At 43.6% G+C, this 12840-nt stretch overlaps 1 long non-coding RNA gene across 1 annotated transcript; it reads right to left on the reverse strand.

The window, feature by feature from the left end:
* Positions 1 to 2104: 2104 nt before the first annotated feature.
* Positions 2105 to 12603, reverse strand: LOC131346482 (uncharacterized). The gene is made up of 3 exons (XR_009203616.1): positions 12462 to 12603; positions 7757 to 7885; positions 2105 to 2243 (listed from the first exon to the last, which is right to left on the reverse strand). It is a non-coding gene; the product is annotated as an uncharacterized LOC131346482 (long non-coding RNA).
* Between the last annotated feature and the right edge of the window lie 237 nt (positions 12604 to 12840).

Raw genomic sequence — 12840 nt, forward strand, 5'->3', positions numbered from 1 at the left:
TTTGAGCGATTACGTAATCGTGGCATCTGTAATCATAATCGCGATTAGAAAATCGATTAACTGTGCACCCCATGTGGTTGCTATGATATTTCAGGTGGTTGCTATGGTATTCCATGTGGTTGTTATAGTATCCCAGGTGGTTGCCATGGTATTTCAGGTGGTTGCAGTAGGGTTTTGGGTGGCTGTGAGGACGTTGCTATATGGTAAATATGGTGTTCAAGGTGGTTGCTATTGTGTTGCATTGCTGTCATGTTCCAGGTTGTTGCTAGGGTATTGCTAGGTGGATGCTATCTTGTTCTACATGGTTGCTAGGTTGTTGCTATCATGTTGTATGTGGTTGCTGCTATACTTTCCCATGTGGTTGCTAGGCTGCGGGGGTAGCGAGGGGAGTGTTCGTGTGTAAATAATTACACACGAACACTTGAACTCCGTCCTCCAGCGGTAATATGTAGCGCTGCTATTAGTGTGTTAGCCCCAAAAGAGCTTCAGCTAGTTTGAGTCAGTCGGCTAACAACAAAGCAGCTAGCGCAAATGAGTATTAGCATTTTGTTTTGTTTCACTTTCCCTACCTGTTCTGTTACCCCAAAGTGATCTCCCATGGCAATGGTTTCCACAAGCTTGACCTACATAGCAACAGTAACCAGGCATAGACGGGCCTTTGATGTCCAAAACAAAACATGACTTAACACGTATGATGCGGGTTTATCTGATGATAAAAACGGATGCAGGAATGACTTCATGATCATACTGAAGCAATTTCACCACATTAAAAGACAGATGAAGTTCAAGTAATTTGTGGAGTGTGTGTGTGTGTGATCAATACAGATTGTCCAAAAATAAAAAAGCAGCACCTGGTTCCTCTGATCATCAGCAGAGTTTTACTGATGCAGAGCACTCTAACGATGTACATTCCTGAAAGATCAGTATCAGGACCTGAAATCATATACAGTGGAATAAAGAGGCGTTTGAAGTGTGTGTGTGTGTGTGTGTGTGTGTGCATTTCCGGTGCACTATTACTGAACTAACTCCCAAACTTTTTTTTTAAATACATCTGTGTGTGTGTGTTTGTGGAGACCATCCAGCTTTGAGGTGGTGTAAAAGTCTTGTGTTGGTTTCAGAGCTCTGGTTAGCAGGGATGTGCGTGTTGCTGAGATCTGGCAACCCTGCCCTCACGTGTGTGTACGTATGCAGTTGGTGGTGTGAGTCTGGGTTGAAGTTCTTCACTGATCAGGAGCCTGTGAGCTGCTGGAGGTCTCTTCAGGAGTTAGGGTAAATTCTTCAGTGTTATCATCAGCTCAGGTGAGCGTGAGTGCGTTCAGCCAATCAGAGTTTTCATAAATGAAATAAATTTACTTTCAGCTTGTGTTCAGGTTTCGTTCGGCTGACCCGCCGCGTTCCGGATTATTTTTGGCTCGGTTAGCATGATCTCCCTCAGCGCCTGAGGTTTTCTTCAATCCTCAAACCCCCTCGATCCCTTCAGCTCTTCTGTTACAGAACTCACAAATTCCACCCCCGATCCGGAAGTGGGTCGACCCGCCGCCCTTTCATATTAAAGGTGGATCGTTCCACTGCCGTGACTCTGGAGTTTCACCCAACCTGGCTGTGTGGCATGGGGCAGAATTTCCTGACCAGCATCTCTGGAGCTGATACAAAACACTTCACATGTACGACTGAGCTGCGGCTTCAGTTCAGAGTGTGTGTGTGTGTGGATCATGTTTCAGTAATAAGTTCTCTTTCTTAGTGCAGAATGAAAGTCAGATGTTGGAGCAAGCACCTGTACACACACACACACACTCTGGGTGTCTGATTTTCACTGTTGCCTAGCAGCAGTGTCTCAAACAGCTTTACCTAGGTGAATGGTGTGTGTGTGTGTGTGTGTGTGTGAGTGTGTGTGTGTGTGAGGAAGAGTTCAGCATTACTTGTTATAAACCTGTTATTAACCTTTAATTAAAGGAAATGTGTTCAGTAGATAATTGTTTAAAACTGGACCCTTAAGTACAGGAGGCTCAATTAGTGTGTGTGTGTGTGTGCGTGTGCGTGTGCGTGTGCGAATTACACGCATAACAAAGCGATTATCAGAGTAAAGATGTCGCACATTTACAGCAATCGCTTTTAACCATATAATGATGGAACTTCCGCTCTCAGAGCTCTACAGCAGGGAATTGTGGGTATCCTGGTGACTTCTGACCTCTGCATCCTTCTGGAAGAAGAACACTTATCTTTCAGAGCAGAGGTCTGACCTCCTGTAGGGGCAGAGAGAGAGAGAGAGAGAGAGAGAGAGAGATTAAACCCTGGAGTCAGAGGTAAGAGAACAGTAAAGAAATGTACAAAGGAAATATTATTGTGTTTCACCTCCACAGAGCTCACTGATACTGATCTACTAATGGATATAATTATCCTCAAATGAAACTAGTGAGTCAGTCACTAGTGTGTGTGTGTGTGTGTGTGTGTCTGTGTGTGTGTGTGTTTCACTGTCCTCCTAAGCAAACCATTTTTGTGTAGAACAGCAGCTTAGATACACACAGCAGTGTCTGTGCTTTTTGATGATGTCACACCATGTAGCTTTATCCTCAGAACATTCCATGGTACAGTAGTGTGTTGGGCGCATTTTGATGACGTCATCATCCTGATGACTCCTGGTTTAATACGTTCCACAGTAGAGTGTGGTGTTTAATACACATCATGAAGGAAGCAGTGAGTGTTCAGGCGGTGACGTGTGGATTATTTTCCCTGAAACAGATCCGACTCGGAATTTTGGGGAATATTTATTATTCTTCCGGTTTAGTTACAAGTGTCAGAGCTTCACCCTGGTTTACTCTGTGCTCTCTCTCTCTCTCTCTCTCTCTCTGTTGCAGTGTAAATGGTCTGAGATCAGACTCCAGTGAAGCCAATTTGATTTCTCGCCCTCCTGAGTTACACTACACCAGTTCCCTAGACCCCGATCATGTAGAGCTGCGTGTAAGGAATAAATAATTTGACAGTGGTTTACTTTGTTGAGTTGCTTCACAAACATCACATAAAACAAACAGAACCCGGTCCGATTCGCTCCTTGGGTCCGAGTCTTTATCAAGGGTTTTATTCTCACTGGCTAAAAAACTGAGGCACATTGATGAGCCTAGCCTAGCGTGGAGAGCTAACTTGTATTTTACAGGAGATCAGAATAATAATCGTTCTGAAAGAGAGAAGGAAGAGAGGATCTTTTCTTCAGGTTTCCTCAGATATTTTGATCTAAACAGTGAAAGTTCTAGTTTCTCGTGAACAAACTGAAGAGATCTCACAGGACAGATGATCTAAAGGCTAAATAAATAAAGCTTTAATCTTGAAGACGTGATGTTTATTCGAGAGTTCTTGGAGTGATGTGAGACGGGACACGCCCTCGCTAAGTGCTCGGTTCTAGTTTGGAAGCTGAGTAAGAGGTTCTGAGGACACGTGACCTCTCAGCCTTCGCTTCTCTCCCGTAAGAGTAATGTGGTGTGTGAGAACATCAGGAATGTTAGTGTAGGGAACAGAAGCCAGGACAGGCGCAGGATCTCGGAACGGGATCTCGGAACAGAATGTTGGAGTGGGATCCTGAATCAGGATCTCAGAGCAGGATGTAGGAGCAGGATGTTGGAGCGGGATCTCGAACCAGGATGTTGGAGTGGGATCTCGGAGTGGGATCTCGAACCAGGATCTTGGATTCGGATCTTGGAGCGGGATCTTGAAGCAGGATGACAGAGTGGGATGTCAGAGCGAGATCTCAGAGCAGGATCTCGAAGTAGGATCTTGGAACAGGATCTTGGATTCGGATCTCAGAGTAGGATCTTGAAGCAGGATTTTGGAGCAGGATGTCGGAGCCGGATCTCGAAGTGGGATGTAGGACCAGGATCTTGGAACAGGATCTCAGAGCAGCATGTCAGAGCAGGATGTCGGAGTGGGATCTCAGAGCAGGATCTTGAAACAGGATGTCGGAGCAGCAGCCAGCAAACTGATGGATAAAGTTGTAGAACACAGTCGTATCTATGCGAGACAGAGAGAAGATGGATCTTCCAGATCATTTATAAAATGTAGGCGATACAAAAAGGCTCTTTTTCTCACAGCCGGGCTACGCTGTATGTTTTTTTTCTCTCCTTCCACTCCTCCTCCTCCTCCCTTTTATTTCTTTTCAGCGAGTTGGCAGCGGAAAACTAATGTATGTCATAGCGAGTGAATGTACAATAATCCCTCTCGCTCGCTCTCATTTACCAGGATAAATAATTGTTATCTTCATATTTTTCACGTCTGAAATGTTATGTTTGACTTGGCTGGTGTTCTGGAAGCTTGTCGCGGTTAGGGGGAATATTTTCCCAAAAAAAGAAGAAAAAAAAAAAAGAAAAATGATATTTGGAGCGAGGCTTCCAGCACGGAGGAGGAACGGTAGTTATGTAGCTGGGGTTCGAGCGAGCGGACCATCGACTTAACAAATTGTAATAACATGGCAGCGCTCGGAGAAATAGTTCCACTTTGATAACTGTGGGCCAGTCCTTGTTTTTTCAGCTAATTATAATGAAATAGCACGCAGTGAGCCCAGGGCCGATTCCCCGACAAACCAAACACCAAACAGTTTAAGCAGATTTTTTTTTTGCACTCGACAGACATAAATATTTTCTTTTCAGTTATTGACAATAGAAATTACGCTCTGGCAGAACTCATGGCTGCAATTGGCTTGCCGCCTCCTTATCAGACGCAGGCTTTTTTTTTAACCTTCACGTAGACTGCTTACCATCGGCTCTGAGAGTGGGGGTGGTAGTGGGGGGGGGGCGGGGGGGCGGGGCAAGGTGATGTCAAAGCGGCGCTGTCATTACTCAGTGCTCCACAGTGCTACTCTGACTGATTCCTGTAATTTTTGAGGGTCTTTTTCCCTCCAAATGAAAATATTTGCTCCTGGACTTCCATCTCTGGCTGACGGGAAGCAGAGTCGCTGCGATATTAATAGCTGCAGCCGTGAAGATACGAAGCAGAGCTGCTGAAACACTGCTGATTTATTTCTGCACCGCCTGTGTGTGTGTGTGTGTGTGAAACTGAAATAAAGTTCCTGTAAAAACTGTAGAAATGGATGAGGAACCGTAGATTATTCTCAGCCCTTGACCCTCATTATCCAGACCTGAGGCTGAGAAGAACAAGCAAAGAACACTGAAAGGTTCTAGATGTTAGAGAGTCTACTGAAATGTGGCAGGTCCAGACTCTGCTCAGTAGACATGTGTTCTACTGTGAATCCTCTCAACATCTACCCTTTAAGACCCTTTAACCCTCGAAAATAGAACCTAGAACCTCTCGTGTGTTGCTTGGGACTAAGATCGCTTTATGATGATGTCATCCTGCCTCTCCTTAAAATTTCTGAACTGAAACTGCCCAGGATCTTTTAGGGCTGAGAGGGACACGCCCAGAGAGGGTTCTCACTGTGTACACATTCCACCTCCTCACTCTTATAATTATAAATCAATTGCATTTAAATGATTCTTTTTGCTGGTTTCAAGCACCTGGAAATGAATGTTCTGAGAGGGTCTATATAGAACCTTGAGAATTCCAGGTTCTAAATTCAGTGTTTAAACAGAAGAGTCGAATGGGGGACTGAGGCGTATGGAGACTGTGTGTGTCTGGCGACTTTTGATGATGTCATCGTACAGCTGGTTTCAGGGTTCTTGAAAATTTGAAAATGTGTTCTTTCTTTCGGATGCTGAGACGACGTACATCATTACAGCAGAGAGAACCAGAGGCAAAGAACCCGGGAGAGTTCTTTGTGTGTGGAACCTTGAACAGTTTAATCAGCAGCAGCACCGGAGGCGTGTTAAATTCATTGTTTTGCTTTGTGTATTTGGAAATTGTGGCTCTGTGAGGTTCTACATAGAACCTTTAAAGCTGAGAAGACCGGGTAAGGGTTATGTACGCGAGTAGAAGGAAGAAAGTACTGAAATGAGGTGTGTGTGTGTGTTTTGATGATGTCATCCTATTGCTACTTTAAGGTTCCTTAAGGGTTCTCAGTCCAGTCTGATAGCTGGAATAACCTGGGTGTAATCTGTGTGAGAGAAAAGTGGAGTGTTAATGCTGAAGTCCAGAGATTTTGTGAAACAGAATCGGATCGGTTGTGTCGATACGATGAGAAGATAAACGATGGTGTAGAGAAGCGAGTACGGAGACGTGTGTTCCGGGTCATTCCGTAATCTCGCAATCTTTATCCATTTAAACGACAACAAATAAAGTCTTTGATGGAAACAGCTACTAAAGACGTCTCACAAGCTGAACTCCCTCTGAACCTTTCTCCAGCCGAGCCAAACTAAACCACGAGGCCGTGGCATGAAGCTCCGCCCACTCTCCATCAGTCAGAAATAAGGGAGGGGTGTGTGGAGAGGGGGTCAGTGAGATAGCGAGTCTCTGTTCGCCGTATCGCTTTTGGCCGTGGCGAGATGTTTCCTCAAACAGGAGGTGGTTTTTTATCTCCTCTCTCATTCTTAACGCTCGCTCCGCTCACTCATTTCTCTGACAGCTGCCACAGTAAACACCTCCTCTCTTTGAGTGATGGATGAGCGGACGCTCGTGTCCGTGGCTTGGGTCAGAGACTTCTGCAGAGTGGACCGCGTCCTTCAGCGGCTCTGACATCAAACACCTGCAGCGACAGTTTGATGATCTTGTGTTCCGAACGTTTGGTCTTTCTGTTCATGTGCTTACCGTTTCCATAGCAACGGCAAGTTCACTGGGACGTGTATAGAGCGATGCTCCATGTGAAGAAACGTGTGTAACCCGTTTGTTATATGGTAAAGTTTTCTGTCTTGATGAGAGAAGGGGGGCCAGAGAGAGAGAGGGAGAGAGGGTGAGTGAGAGAGAGAGAGAGAGAGAGAGAGAGATGGATAGAGGAATAGAGCTCTTGAGTGATGTTTATTAATTGGATTGAATTATGAAATGAATTTGTGTGGAGTTTCATGTGTTATATTGAAGCTGTAAGTGAAATCCATGGCTCCTGCTGGTACAGTGAACTGGTCTGTAAGTGAAATCCATGGCTCCTGCTGGTACAGTGAACTGGTCTGTAAGTGAAATCCATGGCTCCTGCTAGTACACTGAACTGGTCTGTAAGTGAAATTCATGGCTCCTGCTGGTACAGTGAACTGGTCTGTAAGTGAAATCCATGGCTCCTGCTGGTACAGTGAACTGGTCTGTAAGTGAAATTCATGGATCCTGCTGGTACAGTGAACTGGTCTGTAAGTGAAATCCATGGCTCCTGCTGGTACAGTGAACTGGTCTGTAAGTGAAATCCATGGCTCCTGCTGGTACAGTGAACTGGTCTGTAAGTGAAATCCATGGCTCCTGCTGGTACAGTGAACTGGTCTGTAAGTGAAATCCATGGCTCCTGCTGGTACAGTGAACTGGTCTGTAAGTGAAATCCATGGATCCTGCTGGTACAGTGAACTGGTCTGTAAGTGAAATCCATGGCTCCTGCTGGTACAGTGAACTGGTCTGTAAGTGAAATCCATGGCTCCTGCTGGTACAGTGAACTGGTCTGTAAGTGAAATCCATGGCTCCTGCTGGTACAGTGAACTGGTCTGTAAGTGAAATCCATGGCTCCTGCTGGTACAGTGAACTGGTCTGTAAGTGTAGAGACTAAACTCTAAACTTGCTTTGTTTCGCTTTAAAAATAAACACTGATTAAACACACTGACTTTTACACACCGCAACGGACGGACTCGTAACTTCAGAGATTTCAGAACGCGCTTTAATGCGACACCAAGCAGAGAAGAATGCTGACCTTTGACCCTTCATTGTCCATCACGCAGAGAGAGAGAGAGAGAGAGAGAGAGACTCTGTTTCTCCAGGACAGAGCACAAACACTGCAGCAGGAGTTACTAGGGTTCATGTGATGTTGAAACATTTGGCACTTTGTTCCAGGTCCATGTTGAAATAATGAGGATGGAAACAGAGACAGAGAGAGAGAGAGAGAGAGAGAGAGAGAGAAACTCAACTTTTAAACATCACTTTAATTTCTAAAGGCTAAAAAACCCATTAGTGCAAATCTAACAAAAAAAAACAACAATGACAAGATGTAAATACATAAATATATACATATAAAGAAATTAATATGGAAAGAAAAAAATGGAAAGAAAGAGAAAAGACAGAAAGAAAGGGAGAAAGAAAAGAAAGTGGGGGGAGAGAAAGGGAGAAAGAGAGGGAGAGACAGACAGAGGGTGAGAGAGAGAGACAGAGGGGGTGCAGAGGGAGAGACAGACACTGGGAAAGAGAGACAGAGATAGAGAGAGACAGAGAGAAAAAGACAGAAAGACAGACGGGGAGAGAGAGAGAGACAGACAGAGACAGAGACTGACAGGGGGAGAGACAGAGAGAGAGAGACAGAGAGACAGAGGGGGGGGGCAGAGGGAGAGACAGAGAGAGACAGACACAAGGACAAGGAGGGAGAGAGACAGACAGAGACAGAGATAAACAGACAGAAAGACAGACAGGAGAGAGAGAGACAGAGAGAGAGATCAGAGCATTGTCTCCACCTGCACATCACACAGTAACTCTGTTCTGGAACAAAAACCAAATAGATTTCTTTAAAGAGATGAAGATGTGGATTAAAGTGGATCTTCTTCTTTCTGAAACAGAAGTTCAGTGTGTAATGTTTCATCCTTCATCAGATTAGAGTGAAGAGCTTTCAGAAGAAGTCGTGTGTGTGTGTGTGTGTGTGTGTGGGTGCGTGTGTGTGTGTGTGGATCAAAGAAACTAGAAGTAAATAGAAATAAATCGGAGTAATAATCAGTGTGATGATGTTAATTACCCCCATAAATTTACCCCCAGGGCTTTTCCCCAGAATCTCAGAGCTGTGTTTATTCTAAAGTCTTTATTTATTTCTCCTCCTTTCTGTGGGATTTAAAAAAAAAACATTCTGTGCTTTCCAAACTTTATTATTACTCTTTATTAGAACTGGAGCTGGAAAATATATATACTGGTTTAAAAAAACACACAGAAGAAGCTTAACCCATGAATAAAATTTATTTATAAATAAATAAATAAATAAATAAATAAATAGACAGACACAGGTGGACAGATCAATTAAAAAAAATAAAAATGGCAGTAAAATGGTGTGTTATAAGTTATATTATTCTATTATTATTATTATTATTATTATTATTATTATTATTATTATTTATTATATTAATTTATTAACCTATATTATTTCTGAGATTCAGTGTACATTTGCTTTTTTTAATGAATTATTTAATGAATTTTAATGAATTAACTTTAGTTAAAAGCCTAAAGTTTATTTAGACTGTATTTGGTTCTGCTCACTCAGTGTGGTCCTCTCTGTTGTTTTAGAGGTGATCTGGACTTGATTGCCTGCTAATCTAAAGCCCAGGTCAGAGGAGTGAGGGTCAGTCTCTCACACACACACACACACACACACACACATTCCAGGCGTGTTAGTCAAGCGGTGATGAGCGATAAGCATTCCTGAGCAGAGTAAAGCCCCTGACCTGAGCCGTGACCTTTTTAGTACCTCGTTGGTGTAATTAAGTGGCACTAATTTGTGCAGTAAACAGCGGAGCGAGGTTTCACAGCTGCTGCTGATTAGCGAAGCGCTCGTATCTCAGAGTGTTGGGAAAAAAAAAACAGTGTAATCTGTGTCTAATCTGAGGGAGATTAGAGCTCTGGAGTGGAAGAGGTGAGAGAGAGCTGACAATCACAACACACACCACAGACCTGCTGCTGCCACCACCTCCACCGCCAGCAGCACCACCACCACAACCAGTACCACCACCTCCACCGCCAGCAGCACCACCACCACAACCAGTACCACCACCTCCACCGCCAGCAGCACCACCACCACAACCAGTACCACCACCTCCACCGCCAGCAGCACCACCACCACAACCAGTACCACCACCTCCACCGCCAGCAGCACCACCAGGACCACCAGCGCCAACACCACCACCAGCACCATTACCAGCACCACCGTCTCCACCACCATTAGCACCACTACCACAATCACCAGTTGCAACCACCCCCACCATCAGCACCACTACCACAACAACCACCTCCACCACTGTCACCACCTCCAGCACCAGCATCACCACTGGCACCGGCACCACCTCCACCACCAGCATCACCAGCACCAACTCCACCCCCAGCGTCACCACCTCCACCACCAGGGTCACCACCACCACTACCACCAGCACCACCACCTGTCAATCAAACTCTGTGGGCGGGACCTTTGTGACAGGAAGGAGGTTAAATTGAGGCTGATACGCTGCACATCTGTCAACTTTTTTTGAGTTTTTTTCCCATAAAGTGTGTTTAAGTTGAATTTTTAGTGTAGTTTTATTTTGTTGTAGATTCTGGATGTAAAATCAGCAGCATGTCGCAGTTTTTCCTGCCGCAGTTCTCACACGCGTCACAACGCCACGCTGCACACTATACCTTCATTTTCTTCTGTTTTTCTTCCCTTTTTCCTTCTTATCTTTCCCTCGGAGAAGGTGATAGATGTGGGATTTCAAGCCGAGTGGAAAGAACACGGTCATCTACATGAAATATGTCCGAGCTTCTGGACGATCGGCCTTATTTACTTTTTTTAAGAGTTAGCGAGCTTTTTTTTAAGAGTTAGCGAGTTTTTTTTTAAGAGTTAGCGAGCGGTTTTTTAAGAGTTAGCGAGTTTTTTTTTAAGAGTTAGCGAGTTTTTTTTTAAGAGTTAGCGAGTTTTTTTTTAAGAGTTAGCGAGTTTTTTTTTAAGAGTTAGCGAGCTTTTTTTAAGAGTTAGCGAGTTTTTTTTTAAGAGTTAGCGAGCGGTTTTTTAAGAGTTAGCGAGTTTTTTTTTAAGAGTTAGCGAGTTTTTTTTTTGAGTTAGCGAGCTTTTTTTTAAGAGTTAGCGAGTTTTTTTTTAAGAGTTAGCGAGCTTTTTTTAAGAGTTAGCGAGCTTTTTTTAAGAGTTAGCGAGCTTTTTTTAAGAGTTAGCGAGCTTTTTTTAAGAGTTAGCGAGTTTTTTTAAGTTAGCGAGCTTTTTTTTTAAGAGTTAGCGAGCTTTTTTTAAGAGTTAGCGAGCTTTTTTTAAGAGTTAGCGAGTTTTTTTAAGTTAGCGAGCTTTTTTTAAGTTAGCGAGCTTTTTTTAAGAGTTAGCGAGTTTTTTAAGTTAGCGAGCTTTTTTTAAGAGTTAGCGAGTTTTTTTAAGTTAGCGAGCTTTTTTTTAAGAGTTAGCGAGCTTTTTTTAAGAGTTAGCGAGTTTTTTTAAGTTAGCGAGCTTTTTTTAAGAGTTAGCGAGCTTTTTTTAAGAGTTAGCGAGTTTTTTAAGTTAGCGAGCTTTTTTTAAGAGTTAGCGAGCTTTTTTTAAGAGTTAGTGAGTTTTTTTAAGTTAGCGAGCTTTTTTTAAGTTAGTGAGTTTTTTTAAGTTAGCGAGCTTTTTTTTAAGAGTTAGCGAGCTTTTTTTAAGTGTTAGTGAGTTTTTTTAAGTTAGCGAGCTTTTTTTTAAGAGTTAGCGAGCTTTTTTTTAAGAGTTAGCGAGCTTTTTTTAAGTTAGCGAGCTTTCTGATCAGCGGTCTGGTTTAACGCAACTACAGAATAATGAGGCAATGATGAAAGCCTCTAGCTAATGCTGACTAGCATTTCAGCACTCACTGTGTTAGCAGGTTGTATATTTAACACTCGGATCTTCACACAGTGGCTAGCGTCATGATTGATATCGGAGAGACAGGAATGGGATCAACGTCCTGGAGCAGAAGCTCATGGGAAAACGTTTCCCCGTCACTGAACCCCAACTTTAACTCTCTCAGAACCTCCGACTCCACACACGCTGCGTTATCTCTCCATGGTTTAAACTAATCTTAAAAGCTTTTTAGCTTCCAGGAGGAGTCACACACACACACACACACACACACACTGGAGCTAACGCTGAAGATAAACACGCTGGAGCGAGTTCATCACCAATCTAATGACATCATTTATGTTCTGTGCTCTTCTGGTGTGTGTGTGTGTGTGTTAGTAATAGTTGACTATTAAAGCAGGATAGGAAGATAATGAGAAAATGAAAAGATATAAATAAGAAAGTTATAAAGAAATAAAATCAGCTTTATTTAAAATTTCATAACAGATTATTCGAGGTGGTGATGTAAAATTTATTACTCTGTGTGTGTGTGTGTGTGTTTAAAGAGGTCATTATAGGTCATTAGAGGTCATTAATCGTCTGAGGTGAACAATTAGCGATAAAAAACTACTGAGACAGACAGATGAACAGCAGCTACAGCAGAGAGAGACAGAAAGAGAGAGAGAGAGAGAGAGAGAGAGAGGAGGAGGAGGAGAGATAAAAACAGAGAAATAAACTCCCTCAGACTGATAACACGCAAAGGGAGGGGGGAGAGAGAGAGAGGGAGAGAAGGGGGGGGCAGAGGGGGAGAGAGAGAGAGAGAGAGAGAGAGAGAGAGACAGTGGGAGAGAGAGAGGGGGAGACAGAGAGAGAAAACCTGAATTACTGTCTGCTTCTTCTGAGATGTTTCTCCTCCATTTCCTTGGTGCTGGAGGTGTTGTTGCTGCTCTCTCTCTCTCTCTCTCTCTCTCTCTCTCTTGCCCCACCGAGATGTGGGACTCGGTATCTGGTCATTCCATCGATCAGCGGTCAGAAATAGCTTTTCAGACATTACTGATTAACGCGTGTCTGATAGCACCGGGGCGGGACGAGTCCAGAGCAAACACTTGCTAACATAGTCTGTCATAAAGCAAACAGAGACCAGTGGGCGGGGCAATGGGTCAGAGGGGCGGGGCTTGTGATTAGACACTTCTACATTTGTTCTCTATATGTACTCTCTATGTTCTCCGTATGTTCTCTATATGTACTCTGTATCTTCTCCATAT

The sequence above is a fragment of the Hemibagrus wyckioides genome, linkage group LG03 (assembly GCF_019097595.1).
Source record: "Hemibagrus wyckioides isolate EC202008001 linkage group LG03, SWU_Hwy_1.0, whole genome shotgun sequence".
NCBI lineage: Eukaryota > Metazoa > Chordata > Actinopteri > Siluriformes > Bagridae > Hemibagrus > Hemibagrus wyckioides.